We start from the raw sequence: 13424 nt of genomic DNA, 5'->3' as shown, positions 1-13424 counted from the left end.
GCCACCAAACTCAACCGGAGCTGTGGGTGCTCAGCACTTTGGAAAAGCCAAGCCAGGGAAGCAGAGGGGAAAAATAAAAAATAAAAAGGCTGGATGGAGAGCAGCAAAGAAGGTTTTGCCTGAGAATGAAAAATAAAATCCTCTGCATTATCTAAATCATTCCCTTAGGTGATGGGGCTCCACTGGGAGGTAATTGATCCTGATGCAGGAGGGGGTCTGCAGCCGGCCTCATCCGTCTCCTGGCAGAGCCCCATTTGGTGGGGCGGGGAGAGCATTGCTTCATTAGAAATCAACTGAATGTTTTAAGTTCATCTCTGTCTTCTGCTGGGAAGAAGCATCGTTAAGCGCCCAGAACTGACCAAGGCTGCGGACATTCAAATTGCAATTCCTGTTATTAAAACTATAAACTGTGAGACCATTAAAACAAGGGAGGGGGCTGGTGGTTAGGAGATTTAGTAAGACTTTGCTCTTCTAATCTCGTCTCAATGTCCCTGCAGGGATTTCAGATCATGTAATCCTCCAGAATGACCCAGTCGGGCGGCTAGTTTCCCCCCTCTTGCAGACAGGCCAATAAATAATATATGTCTCTCCATATGTAGAATTCTTCTCAGTGTAAATTCTGTTCTCCTTGCTATCCCAGGCTCACAACATTGGAGGCTCCTTTATGCACACAATGAGCATCTGCCTTGTGCTAGAAAGAGAACCAAAAAAAGTGGTTTTGAGCAACGCTCGTAGGGACAGCCCTGTACCTTGGGCTAAAGTTGTGCAATTACCATATTGCTAGAAAAAGTTGCAATCTGAAAATGTTTTAATGACTACTATTGTGTTTGTTTGTTTGTTTGTGTTATAGTATTTCCTAGGAACCCCAGGCCGGGTTCTGTGGTAGGTGCTGTTAAGACAACTAGCAGAGAAGACAGCCTCTGGCCCAGGGAGCTCACAGTCTATGGTCAGTCAGGGCAAAACAGATAAATGGGGGAGCCGGTTGAGAGGAGGAGGTAACAATAGAAAGAACAGAGTTTAGTAGAAATCAGCAGTCACAACAAAGCAGCTGTTGCCATTTAATGCTGGTTGGAGAAGCTCCATCCTGCCTATGTGAAGGTCTGTGTGTTTCATAGGCAGTATAAGATATATTGCCCTGATTTTCAGAGGCTTCTATTAATTATAATGGGAATAGCGATTGCTCAGCATCTTTGAAAATCGGTCCCGCAGAGTCCTATGGAGCACAGAGCATTACCCATCTTCCATTTCACATCTGTATCTCTGCAAATTTTACCTTTGAACATCTCTTCCCCCTTGCCTATGTTTCCTTTTTCTTCTCTCCTTCTGCTTTTGGCCTTGGGACTCAATCCTGAGAAGAATGAGATGATTATGTGGGGCCGGGGGAAGCAACGGGAGGGAGTTGGCAGGGGTTATAACAGTTCCCCTGGCGGAGGTGTTTGACCCGTTATTTGTAAGCAATATTTGCAACTTCGGGGGCTGATTAGATTCCCAGCTGTTTTTTAGATAACCAAACAGCAGCTGTAACCAGGACACCCTGTTAGATACACACCTGGCTCCTGTGAGCCATGGATGGGACTGAGCCTTCAATGCACTCTACACAAGTGGAGTCACTCCAGATTTACTCCCATCTAACGGAGCGCAGAGTTTAGTCCTAGGAGTCTAGGATCGTTTCTTTCATACCAGTGCACTATTATGGAGACACGCGTCTGAAGGGGCTGAGACTATAACGAAGAATGTTTATTTTGTCTGTAACCCAACTAGCTGATTCACTGTATTTCAAATCCCTGCAAGTAAATAAATGAGGGGAGTCCGCTTTCCCCCTCTACGCTACAGCGTGTATACATGAGTGTTATTTCGTCTATCAGATTCCTGTACAAAAGACGCTGCCGGACCATTAATAATCTGGAGAAACACCTTGAAACTTGACTCAATGAGGGCACATTGCAAATGGGCTCTAATGGCTTTTATTTCTCATCCCTGTCATCTCAGATCTAATCGGCCACGTTCTCATTTTTTATCCTATCTGCTCCCCTCTAAAATCATCCAGCAACTCTTCCCTCAGTGCTGTGCAGAGCACCAGGGAGCTGAGTGACAGGGTCAGCAATTATTTATTAGCAAAGAAAGGTCAGGCGTATCGTGTAGCAGTGAGCAGAATCCCAGAGCAGAGGGGAGAGGATTTGGTGAATGTTGGCTGCTTTGCACCCTGGTGGTGGAGGAGGCCAGAACCAAAAGGAGGGGATAAGAAAGGTGACGGATTTTGTCTTAGAAGGCAAATATCATTCCAGGCCACAGAAGGGTTTTTCCTCTAGAAACAGCAGCTCTTTTTCATTCTGTGGTCCTCAAGAAAAGGCTTCATGGAGTAGGAGAGGCCTCATGCTCACTGGCCACAAGAATGGGCTCCCAACAGCAACCATCGGGGTTCAGCCCAGAACTGTAATCTATAAAGAAATAATAGAAAAGGGTCTGAACTGGATCCCTGGGTACTGGCATGCCTGAACTTTAAAGTGGTTCTCCATTTCTGAGCTGAACCAACCCCTTGATCCAGGATGTGGTTCAAAAGCTGGAACCTAGTCACAAGTAGGCAGCTTGGGCACCTCGCTATAAATGAATAATAATGGTCAGATTCATGGTATAGCTCTTCTAATCTGCTGAATGCTTAACAAATATTAACTAGTTATTTAATTAAGCCTTACTTGCCTCTAGACAAACCTGGTTTGAATTCCAAGTGTGAAATGAAACACAAAACCAGTCTATTTGCTTGTAGGTTTGGGTTTCACTGAGAACATTTCACATGGCTCTAGTAATTACTTTAATTGGACCTGGGCCAGGGGACTGGGGTTAGCACCTCTAGGCTTACAAAGGGATAATTAATTACCTTAAATGGTCAAGGCCTTGGGACTATATCTCACAAAGCAACAGGCTTTTTAGATTTTTTTTAGAAAACAAAGCAAAGGCTATTTAGTTCTCTTTCCTCTAAAAAAATAAATCAAAGGAAGAGACTCCCCACCCCTTAAGAAGATAGTGAACAAGCATCAACTGCATTCCAGTATATGAATTGGGTCCTGGATAACAACATGACAGATAGATAGATTAGTTACAGAGGAGAGCAGGGAAGCAGCCACCTGAGATATACAAGTTCAACAACATGTGGCTCTTGGAGAGAGGTCTTAAGCCCTTCCCATCTTAGCCCACCTGATATTACGATCTGTTTAGAGGTCCCATTATTTCTGTTTTATTTGGTTACACAAACATTGACTTAAGAAATATTTCCCTAGCCTCTGGTGGGAATCCAACCTGGTTTTCATAGACAATGACTAACGTTCCTCTTTCAGGAAGGGAGGAGATATAAGACTTTTGACTCAAGGTTGTTGGGGTTTTTTTTTTTTTTTTTCACTCCTTCTTCTAAGTATCTCTTTATTCATCACTTTAATTACCTAATCGTAAATTTCTTTAGGGCGTTACTTGGAAAGAAAATTAGCATCAAAGCTTGGCAGTAAATTCAGGGGCTTTTGGAGCGGGTCCAAGCCGTTTCACCTGTGATTAATTAGATGATTTTTTTTCTTTAAGTGCCAGAGGGCTGTTGAGGTCTTTAAGCAGTTACATGACTGCTGGCAGCTGAGGAAATATGATTGATGTATTAGTCTAACATTAGGGGCTGCAGCTTCTTTTTGGTGTGGGCCCGTGTGCATGACAGTGTGTGTGTTTCTGTGTGTGAAATATTGGTATAAGGCTAGACCAAATTTTTCAAAAATGGGTGTGTGAACGTAGGCCCCTAAATCCACATTTAGGCTCCTATAAAAGTGTCCTGATTTTCAGAAATGCTGGGCCACCAGCAGCTCCTGTTCTAATGGGAACCGCTGACTACTCAGCATTTCTGAAAATCAGGCCACTTATTCTGGCATATAAATATGAGCCTTCGGCCAAGATTTTCCAAAAGGAGTAGGGGTTTTGGTACCCAATTTGAGACACCTTAAAGGGGCCTGATTTTCAGAGGGTGGGTGCTCAGTAACGAAAAATGGAGGCACCCAAAATTGTCAGTCACTATTAAATAACTTGTTCCAAACTTTATGTAGCTATTTCTGAAAATTCAAGCTCTTGTGTCAGTGGGATGGGGAGGGAGCGAGGCTTTCATGTCAACGTATGTTTTAAAAGGCAGGATGGATTCAGAGACACCAGCCAGCATCTGTTTCTAACCCAATGTCCTTGCATAAAAACACAAACTTCAACTGTAGCACACCGGGGGCTCCTGGCAAAGGGACTTGGCTGGGGAAGGAGGGAAATGCCCACAAGTCAATAGAGATTAAGTTCCCAAACAGTAACAGGACTGAGTCATGGCAGCACTTTTTTTCAGAAGCCTCCAGTAGTGCGAGTCTGTTAGAGGAAGAACACGAGGAAAAATCTCCCCCCCCCCCCCCCCCCAGTGCCTGAGAAACAAAGCCTGCTGTAAAAATACAGGGGTTTTCCTCTGGGTCTGATGGTGCATTTTGGCTTGTTCTGTATCTGCCACCTGGACAGTAAGCTCTTGGGGGCAAGGACCATCCTTGTCTGTGTCTCAGACTGGGCCAACTTGCAAGTACGTTGTCAGTACTAATCAGACATTAATTTTTAATGGAGTTAAGTGGAAATGTGTCAGCAACAAAGACTGCTGGTATTGGAAGCCCCAGAGAGAGGTCAGGGATTGAATTGAAAATGAACTTCCCCCCTCTCCCCTACTGCTGGTTACAGATGAAGCGCAGTCACAGAATTATAGGGTTAGAAGGGACCGCAAGGGTCATCTAGTCTAACCCCCTGCCAAGCTGTAGGGAGGGGGGAGGGATAGCTCAGTGGTTTGAGCATTGGCCTGCTAAACCCAGGGTTGTGAGTTCAATCCTTGAGTGGGGCCACTTGGGGATCTGGGGCAAAATCAGTACTTGGTCCTGCTAGTGAAGGTAGGGGGCTGGACTCAATGACCTTTCAACATCCCTTCCAGTTCTAGGAGATAGGATATCTCTAATTTGCTGTGTCTAAACCATCCAAGAGAGCTGGCTATCCAGCCTCCTTTGGAAAACCTCCAGTGAAGGTGCTTCTGAGGCAGTCTGTTCCATCAACAGTTGTGTGGTGAGGGATAAGGAGAAGAGTTCAACTCCATCACTTTTCACCTGTGTGAAAGTCATGTAGAGCCATAAAAAAAAAAAAAAATTGAGAGACAAGGAAAAAATCCAAGATTCTATTAAAGGTTTTTTGGAACTTTTAATGAAGAGCCAACCCCCCCCAGGAAATTGCAGTGATACCTTTCAGGCAAAACAACATCAGCTACATCCTTGGTTTCCCATTTCCACCACCCATGGACCCCCCCACCAGTCCAGTGGGGTGCATGCTGGGTAGCAGTGTGATAGCAGAGGCCTTCTCCCACAAACAGAGCAGACAATGGCTGAGGTTGATGGACAGGAGCAGCAATGAATAGGCCCCCTCTCCCTAGTAGATTGGAGAATGGCATGAATGGATGGAAGGAGGCAGCAGTGCAGAGCCTTCTGCCCTGCAATGGAGCAGGTAATGTCTGGTGGGGGTCACCGGCCAATAATTCATTACAGGAGAGACTTCATGCGTCTCTGACATGGCTCTGGTGTCAGTTATTTGGAATTTGTCTGGGGAGATGAACATTTCTGCAGCTCTCAGGCGGGACACGTACTCTGGGTGAGTGGTCATGTGTGCTCAGAGGTGCTGCTCCTGCTGCCATATACTGTTGCCATCCAAGTGCTCCCAGATGGGTGAGGAGAAGCCTGCTTGTATCAGAAAATGGTTCTTCAGGCCCCTTGTGAAGTAGCTTATCTCCACGGGGGCTCTCCCTGTCCCTGCTTGGACAATAACGAAACTCAGCGTTAGCAGCCACCTCTTGTTTTGTCAATGCCCAGCTGGCCTCATCCAACATTTATAGAATCTGGGATTTTCATCAAATATCTGTCAGTCAGCACCTGCCACATGCTGCACTGTAACACCCAACACAGTGCACAGAAGTGACACCGCTCTCCCCTCCCTGTGCTGGATTACAGGTGACGGGGGGAGGGGGAAGAGGCAGAGTGGGGCTGGCGAACAAGTTACAGGCGGAGAAAACACAGAGATAGCTGCATGGGTGTATGTGTGTGCATGTGTGTCTCCACAAGCATGGGCTGTGAGTGTAGGGGTGTGTAGGGTCTGCACATGGGCACGGGCATGGATGTCCCCAGGTATGGGCAGTGTGTACAGTGTGTGTGTGTGTGTGTGTATGTATAGGTATGAATGGGTGTCTGGTTAAGTGTCTATGCAGGTCCGAGTGCATACATGGGGAGTTTACAGGCACGGATGCTCAGTTCCCTGCCCACAGATGCTAATTCCTCACCTACCAGCCTGAGATCTCTCTGTCGATCACACCATAGTGTGGCCCAGTGGACAGGACACAGGTATCTGGGAGTCAGGTGACCTGCTTTCTATCCCTGGCCCTGCCACTGATCTGCTGGGAGCTCTTAGGGAAGTCACTTCCTCTTTCTGTCTCTCAACTCCACCCTCTGTAAGAAGGGGGCGGTGACGCTCACACCTTTGTAAATTGGTTTGACATCGCATGTGCAAATTGCTACACAGTAAATTGCCCTCACTGCCAGCCAGCCAGCCAGCTCTGAAAATGTCATTGCTTTCAGCATGGCGCTCTTAGCCCTAGGCACTCTCCACCAGAGGGACATTATAAACATGTGCCTGGGGAGAGGAATGAGGCAGGCTGTACTCCCTCTGGGGTTGAGGACTTTAAATAGCCCCTACTCAGTCTCTGTGGTAGAATTAATTATCAGGCACTCTCCACATAGATCAGAGGTTTAGCATTGAGTGGTAGAGAGGCAGCAAGGCCCAGTGGATAGGGCACTAGACTGGGCATTGGGAGAGGTGGGTTCTCTTGGGTGGCCTTGGCAAGTCACATCCTCTCCCACTCTTTTTCTGTCTTGTCTATTTAGATTGTCAGCTCTTCCGGGCAGGGACTGCCTCTTGCTATGTACATGCACAGCCCCTGGCACAATGGGCTTCTGATCTCCTTTGGAGTCCTTTAGGTGCTACAGTACTAATTAAAAAGAACAAGCTGTCTTTCACCCACAGCGGTGACCTTTGCAGTTTAGGACAGAGGCAGATCAGCAGGGCAAAGTCGGGGGGGGGGGGGGGGGGGGAGATTGGACGTCTATTGTCTGTCCTGTGCCTGCTTTATGGAATTCCCCCACCAGGCCTTTTGTCACTGGCTCTAAACCACATAAAAAACATAAAATAAATAGAAACCAAACCAATGCATTAGAAGATCCTGTAGCTGTAGAGTCAAAGTGAATAGCTTCAGAGCACACATGCACACACACAGAGATCCTCTCCTACACCTTTGCTTCTCGCAGTTTTGTGACAGAGATTATTTCTCACTGGAATAATGCAGCATTGTTGACATAAAAAAAAAGTCCCCTGCTTTGCTTGAACAGCACATGCCGTCTTGATCAGCTGTCTGAGGCACCTCATCCGTACAAAGCATTTAAACCTGTCTAACATCAACGGTAAGGTAAGACAAGTCACTTTGATGCTCCACAGCACATGCCTAACATGATTATTACAGAATCTTCCTGGTGATAATAGACTTATGCAAAGGAGGCCTTGACCCATTAACGCTTTTACCTTTCTTAGAATCCCCCCCCCCCCACCCCGCTTCTTTCTCTCCTGCAAAGCAAAAATACATTTGCACATAAGTGACAACCAAACAACAAGCTGGAGTAAGCAATGGGAAAACCACCCATTCCCCCCTCCTGAAAAAGAACCCTGCCAGGGATAAGTAGTAGAGGCTGTCAGGTAAGGCGGGTGGAAATATGCCACAGAGGGAAAGCTCCCTCACTTGAGATGGGCTTATTCCTTTTTCACTTCCCATATCACCCCTTTATCTTCCAGAAATCTTATGAAAGTATGAAAATAGAGCATCTGTCACCAGACATGCTGATGACTGACAGTCACTGGAATGCGACCGACAGTCCCACACCTGAGGAGCACTTGGAGGCAAAGTACATAAACAAACAAGCAAAACAAACAACAACAAAAATGTAGCTTCAGGCTTCTCTTTTAGCTAGAAAGAAAAAGGGCCGATTCACCCTGGGGTTATTCCAGTTTTGCACCATGTAATGTAACCCCGTGGTAAATTTGGCCTGGAATGTTTAATGTGTCTTGCAGCTGGATAAAACAGAGTTTTGAGAACTATAGATACTGCAATAATGAATACCCCTCCAATGTTTATCCATCCATTCTAGGGAAGGCTGATGATTTGGGACAAAGGGAAGGTTGAAACTCTGCTGGCAAGAAAAAAATTCAATTTCTTACATGCTTTGAGCAGGGCTGAACATGGGGAACCTCTAAATGAGCAGACTGAGAAGAGATTTTAACCAAGAGAACGCTGAAGAACATCAATGTGCAGAAACCTGTTAGAGAAGCCAATAAGATGCTTGTGTGAATGCTTTTTCTTTTTAAGCAATAGAACAATAATGAATGAAAAAAACAATGGTGCTTCCAATTCCTCATATGTGCCTAGATTTGGCTGAGGAATCTGCTGCTGAGATTGAAAATGGATCCAGACAAACAACAGTGTAGGTGGTTAGCAGTGAGCTTTATGTTTGAGGAGTCCACAGGCTCCATGTAGAGTCAGAATTTAATGCCTCTCCTTCCCCTTCCTAGGTGTTTGACTTACAAACACAATGCAAAGTCTTGCCCACGAATTCTCCCCAATCTAAGTTGTTCCATGGGTTCCTTAAGACTGCTCAGTCCACTCCCTATGTCTTCTCTGCCTTAGACTTAGGGCAGGTCTACACCACTTAAATCGATATAACTTTCATTGCTCAGAGGTGTGAAAAAGACACCCCCCTAAGTGATGCAAGTTGCAGCGACCGAAGTACTGTCTACACTGGCGCTATGTTGGCGGGAGACGCTCTCCCGCTGAAATAGCTTTCGCCTCTGGCAGAGATGGAGGAATTATGCCTATGGGAGAGCGCTGTCCTGTTGGCATTGCGCGTCTTCACCAGACGTGCTACAGCGGCACAGCTGCACCGATATAGCTGCGCCAATGTAGTGCTGTAGTGTAGACTTGCCCTCAGTCTATCAATTTACGGTGTTTAAATGGCCCTGTTATCATAGTATCTGAGAACCTCACAATTTTTAATGTACTTATCCTCACAGCACCACTTTGAGGCAGAGAAATGCTATTATCCCCATATTGCAGATGGAGAACTGAGGCAGAGAGGGGTGAAGTGACTTACCCAAGGTCAGACAGTGTGGCAGAGAAGGGAATTGAGTACTAATCTCTCAAATCCCAAGGAAGGACCCTAATCACTGGACCATCCTTGTTCTTTAAGTCCCAAGACCTCTCATTCAGGGGAGCTCAGCTCTGAGACCTGCTTTCTCCTTTTCTATTCCCCTCCAGGCTTTATACTGCAGGCAGATGTTTTGGGGAAGGGCAAGCTGTCTCCAAGAAAGAACATTAAACTCTTCCTTCTCTGACAAAGTATGGGGTTTGTCCAGCCCATCTCAGCAAACGGTGCAGCTCATGAGTGAACCAGCCAACAGTACTACTCAAATAGGCCATTGACCAGCCAGCAGATACTATAGATATCCCGATACTGTAGATCTGCATTCCAGCTAGTGACTTAAAGGCAAAAGGCCCCACAGCCGATCCCCCTGAGCCATCCAGGTCCCTTGGTTTGGGTTCTTTTTGAATATTTACTTCTCTCAGACTCATGCATGAGCCGCAGTGGAAATCAATGTGAAATCAATTGACCATGTTAAAGAGTAACTAACGCATTAAGACAATCACTTTTTGCACTTGAAAATAATTGGGCTGTGTTGTGGAAGGAAGCAGAATACATGTCATCTTGGTGAGTTTTCTTCTTTTCTTTGTCCAGCCCTATCTCCATCAAAGGGGCCCTGCTGCGCAGTGACAGGCTTGCAAAGTTTCTCTTCAAATTACGGGTCTGGGATTTATGTATTTATTTTTAAAGAGCAACTACACTAAAGTTTTAGTTAAGTGCCCAAAAGTTAGGTGGCTTCTCCGAACTAACTGAACCTTCTGAATCTGGGCAAAAAAGTTCAGGGTAGTTCTAATTTCACTTAGAGCAGTTTTGCTATCCTCCATTGAAGCCATGTTAATTTTGGGCTGCAGAAAAGGGGTTTGTGTGGAGTATCCATGGTAAGTCAGCTGGTGCCATAGCAGGAATCACTGCTTGAAATTCTCAGGCCTGTGTTATGCAGGAGGTCAGAGAAGATGATCACAATGGTCTCTTCTGGATTTAAAATCTATGAACGGATCAAGCTAAACACACCCTAAAAAAGCCCCTCATCACTGAGCAAAGCCAGCCAGCTTGGCTGAATGCAGTGATGGAAATTCCCAGCATGTGTTATGGAACCATTGAGCTGTAATCACTGAAGGACAGGTTATCTGGGTTTGCCTGTGACTCTCCATCTCCCTCCCAGAGATTAGATCTGTTACAGTCACGTACCTTTTCAAAAAACCTTTTACATTTAATTTCTGTCAGCACCTTATTCTCACCTGCTGCAGGTGAGACCCCACCTCAGAGTCTGCCACTTACACAGTAATTAGTGCAATCTCATGGGATTTGTGTATGCATGCGTACAGCTGTTTTTCTTACCCATCCCTCCTTCTGAGAGGAATTTTTCACCAACTTGCTATGGAAACATCATGAGCCACAACAGCTCCACAAACAGATCCCACTAGAGCAGACTGAAGGAGTTTTTAAAAACAAATTATCTATCTTCCTATGTTATTTTGTTTCCTCTGAGCAGGTTTCTCCCATCCCTACTTGCAATCTGTCCTGAACAGAAAATGCATGATTAGTTTGTTCCAAGAGAGCTGAGTCTGAGTCATAAAGCTCAGATCTGTCTCCAAACCCAAGACCTCCCAAAAGTTCAGGAATGGTCCCATAAGAACGGCCATACTAGATCAGACCAATGGTCCATCTAGCCCAGTAGCCTGTCTTCTGACAGTGGCCAATGCCAGGTGCTTAAAGAGAATGAACAGAACAGGACGAATTATTGAGTGAGCCATCCCCTGACATCCAATCCCAGCTTCTAGCACTCAGATGTGAAGGGACACCCAGACCATGGGGTTGCATCACTGACTGTCTTGGCTAATAGCCGTTGATGGACCTATCCTCCAGCAACTTATCTAATTATTTTTTGAACCAAGTTACACTTTTGGCCTTCACAAAATTCCCTGGCAATGAGTTCCACAACTTGACTGTGCGCTGTGAAGAAACACTTCCTTTTGTTTGTTTTAAACTTGTTGCCTATTAATTTCATTGGGTGACCCCTGGTTCATGTGTTATATGAAGGGGTAAATAACACTTTTTTTGTTCACTTTCTTCACACCATTCATGATTTTATAGACCTCTATCATATTCCCCTGTCATTTGTCTCTTTTCCAAGCTGAATAGTCCCAGTCTTTTTAATCTCTCGCTTCACATGGAAGCTGTTCCATCCCCCTAATCATTTTTGTTGCCCTTCTCTGTACTTTTTCCAATTCTAATATATCTTCTGTGAGATGGAGCAATCAGAACTGCATGCATTATTTAAGGTGTGGGCGCACCATGGATTTATATAGTGGCTTTATGATATTTTCTGTCCATCTGGAGTGTTGGTTCAAGCCTGTCTCTAGATGCTTATTATTATTATTTCTATCATGGTAGCACTTGGATCCTAGATCAGGGTCCCATTGTGCTAGGCTCTACACATGGTAAGAGATAGACCCTGTCCTAAAGAGCTTACAATCTAAATAGACACAGGGCCAATTATTATCCTTAATTTACAGATGGTGAATTAAGTCAGAGAGATTAAGTGATTTGCCCTGATCACACAGTGTTTGTGGCAGAGCTGGGAAATAAGCCCAGATCTCTTGAATCCCAGTTCAGTTCCTTAGCCTTCCTCTCAATAACCGTGTAAGCTTGGATGTGTCCATTGCATAGGCCAGAGAGACCTGGCACACTCCTTCATTTAATTCAACCTTTCCCCCCCCTTTAAAATAGAAAAGGGACTAAGACTTTCTTCCTGAGCTTCAGGGATCCGTTAATTGGCTCCCTAGTAAAATTACACAGAGTCGGCTGCCTGATAATGATTGTAAATGACAGAGACTATCAGGTTTACCTTGTGACGTCCCTGGGGAGCTTGCAGTTAGTTTAGTCTGAACTCTGCTTCAGCTGTTCGGGTTCCTTTCTTCTCGGCATGCGGTGGCTGGACTCAAGCTGCAGTCTTTCAAACCTAATTAGCGTTAGGGGAAGAGGGAAAAAAAACAACACCCTTTTTCCTTCCCTCGGCTGACTTTGTAATGTAAGGACAAAGCCTAATTTATGCCACAAGTTCCTTTTGAGTTTTTATATTTCATAGCAATATCTTCAGTTGTGTTCGCATGAGAAGAGTATTTTAGAGTATTTGAACTGTTAGGTCTTTTCTCCCTTGGCATGGTAAAGAAGCACTAATCTCCCAAGAGTAGTTAATTATGACTGTTCCATGCATTGCTCAGCAGAGATTCAGGTATCTTCTGCCTCCTCTTAGAGAAAAGATATTATCATGCTCCTCCTCTCCCCGGGTGTGGTATTAGCATTTGAGTTCGTCAACATCTTGAAACATCAATAACAATTTAATTTTCAAAATCCATCTCTCACCCAAAAAGTAAAGCAAAACCAAACAAAAATGACAAAAATTCCTTCCACATACCCACACTTGGACCATCTCTAGAGTTGGTTGGCCTTTTTTTGAATTTCAATTTTTTATTTAAAAAAACCCAAACATTTTGAAATTTCAAATTTTGAGGAACTTGGAATATTTTCTGGGAGAAAAGTCCTGGTCCTCTAGCCCTTTTTCCTGAGCATCTCTAGTTGTCATGGGTGTTTTGAACTTCTTTGTTCAACTGTCCTTTGCCCAGATCCTTAGCCCTCCAGCTGACCCATTTGTTGCTGCTGTTGTTTTACACTTGAGGAGCGCAGCTAGCCAGGCAAGGAAGCTTTTCCCCCTTGGCACAACTGGCACCTATAAGATGGAGGTGGAGATTACCTTCTCTGAAGTATCAGGTATTGGCCATAGGCAGAACACTGGGCTTGATAGTCTAACCACACATGGTATGTTTCAAAGAATCTATATCCTACATTTACTTGTGATAAAGCTCAAAAATAAAGGGAAAGGGGGAAATGAGATGGTAAACGAAAAATGAGAGAGGAAGACAGAGTGGAAGAGAGACAAATCAGAAACATGTATTTCACAATTAGGAATGCACTGGGGTGCTCCCTCTGGGTCTGTTGCTCCATTGAAGTCAATGGGAGTTTTGCCATTGATTTAACAGGCACAGGGCCAAGCTCTCCATGCCATCTTCCACAGAAGGGAAGCAGATAGCTATGCTTGGCTCTGCCCCT

This window comes from Terrapene carolina, unplaced genomic scaffold (assembly GCF_002925995.2).
Source record: "Terrapene carolina triunguis isolate 2854851 unplaced genomic scaffold, T_m_triunguis-2.0 Scaffold53, whole genome shotgun sequence".
NCBI lineage: Eukaryota > Metazoa > Chordata > Testudines > Emydidae > Terrapene > Terrapene triunguis.
Note: the sequence above shows the minus strand (reverse complement) of the source record.